General features: G+C 43.6%; 1 protein-coding gene across 1 annotated transcript in view; it reads right to left on the minus strand.

Annotated features, from left to right (window-relative positions):
• The window catches only part of LOC105886923 (antigen peptide transporter 2), a 12,272-nt gene that overhangs the window by 7,894 nt on the left and 1,984 nt on the right, over window positions 1-2,394 (minus strand). The window lies entirely within an intron of this gene.

The following is a 2,394-nucleotide window of genomic DNA, read 5'->3' on the forward strand; positions in this document are numbered from 1 at the left end:
AGAGGCAAGAAGGAGCAGTGGGTGAGAGAGACAGAGGAGGAGCCCAGAGTGAAGACAAAGGCAAAATTGGGGAGAGCCACCATAGAGGAAAAAGAAACAAGAGAGACACGGGGGCAGAGGGGTGGGACAGCGAGAAGAGGCATAGGAATAAACAGAGGAAGAAGAAAGGGGAGACATGAGGAGCCAGATATGAGAACAAAATCACAACTTGTACCAATTCACGATTATCCCCGCCCGGAGGGCACTCTGTGCTAGACACAGGGAAGACTAGAATGGGGGTCCTGGCCTTCCTCAGTGCTGTCCCTCCAAGCATCTCCTCTGTCTTGGTCCTCTTCCTCCTCCACAATCAAAGCCCCTCTTTGTGGGCTCAGATACTCCATGAAGGGAGCTGCAGGCATGAACTCCTGGCCCCTATTCTCCAGAGCCCCAGAGTCATGCTGTCCCCATCCTTCATTCTTGAAGTTAGAAAATTCCTCTTAGACTAACAAAATTTCTATAATACATTTTAAAGGAAAAAGAAAGCACAAAAATAGGTTTTTCACAAAATGTGGGTTTCTAATACAAATTTAGTTATCATATTGAAGAGGCTGTTGGAATAGTCAGACATGAAATAATGAGAATTTGGCTTTGGTGACAGCAGTGTGATTGGAGAAAAAGGAGCTACAGGAGAAACACTGTACAGAACTAGTGTTTGAACATGAGGAAGGCAATAATGATGCTGATGCTTGAAACCCAAGACACAGGTGGCTTCATGAATGGCAGTAAGAAGGAGAAGCCACTTTCATGAAGACAGGGGTGAGTATGATTCATTTGGAATTCTGGGTCTGAAGAGGACACGGGGTTTACAAGACTAGGGCACAGCACAGACATATGGATGTGGGAATCACCTGCAGAGAGGAACTGAAGTAGCTCCATAGAAAAAGTGTTTTTAAAGGTCAAAGAACTAAGGCATGAGGAAAAACCATATTTAAGGGTCCAGAGGAGAAAAGTTCTCCAAAGGAGGCAGACTGGGTTGGCAAGTAGAAAAGAGATGCATAAAAGCTAGGTTCACAAGGAGATCAATACTAAGAGACTATGCCGCTGCCAAATGCTACATAGAAGCCGCAAGTAACTGGGGACTGATTTTTTTTTATTGACCTTTTTAATTTTTTTTATTTTTTGGGATTCACTGAGGGTACAAAGAATTAGGTTACACGGATTACATTTGTTAGATAAAGTCCCTCATATAATTGTGCTGATTTTTTTTTAAGCAGTGGATGTAGCAATAAGAAGTAAACCATGTGTCATTTAAAAACAGGGAAATGTTCTGAGATGGTTTTGTCATCATACGAACATCCCAGGTACTTACACAGACCTAGATGGCACAGCCTACCACGCACCCAGGCTGTGTGGTTCAGCTATGGCTCCTGGCTACAACCCTGAGCAGCATGTTACTATACTGAATACTGCAGGCAACTAACACAATGGCAAGTACTTATGTCTGAAACACATCTAAACACAGGAAAGGCACAGGAAAAGTACCATGTTACAACCATACGGGACCATCTACATGCAATCCATTGTTGACTGAAATTTTGTCACACAGCACATGACTGTAAGTGAGTGTCAGAAGAAAGAAGCAAGTATGGGACAAGGGCATGGTGAAGAACTGGCTTTGAGGGTCCTCTAAATGAAGGATGGCCATAAAAATGGATTGGGCTGGGATTGGGGTAAGGTGAGTGGGCACTTCCTTAAATTTTGCACCCTGAGTGCCTCAGTCACCTCATCCTACTCCCCTCATCCTGTTCCTACCAAGCAGTTCCTTTGTTTGTTTGGGGTGAGTACACTCCTGAGTTTGTCTAAAAAGAGGAAAAGAGTAAAGAAGCTATAAGGAAAGTTGATAATTCTCCCACTAAGATCTGGATCTAGCAAGATGAGTGAGAAAACAAGAGTGAAGAGGCAGAAACATGCTCATTCCAACAAGAGGACCACCCTGGAGAGATACTCTGGAGATCCACATAGTGGTGGGAAGGCGGAGGCTGAAAGGAGAAAGGGAATTTCTTGGAGCCAGAGAAGTTGAGAGGTAACCAAGAGACAGTCCACTGGACACATAAGCCACTTTCGTATTACATTCCCTTGTTCTTGTACCTATAATAATGGAATATAAACTTGAAGACGTTGAGCAAATATGAAGGAAAGAAGAAAAAAATGAATAGATGAAACAAAATATGAATAAATTAACCATATTTCAGTTTAAGTATTTTGTGCTTTGTACAGGATGAGGGTCTGAAAGTGGCATCAGGACCATGAAAGCCCCTGTCAAGAGGGCTGGCAAATGGACCCAACTGCCCATCACCTACCTCCCAAAGGAAAAGAGGCACATGAAACCGATGGCACTGGCAAAGGCATCAGGGT

The sequence above is a fragment of the Otolemur garnettii genome, unplaced genomic scaffold (assembly GCF_000181295.1).
Source record: "Otolemur garnettii isolate 467f Iridium unplaced genomic scaffold, OtoGar3 scaffold00031, whole genome shotgun sequence".
NCBI classification, from domain to species: Eukaryota; Metazoa; Chordata; class Mammalia; order Primates; family Galagidae; genus Otolemur; species Otolemur garnettii.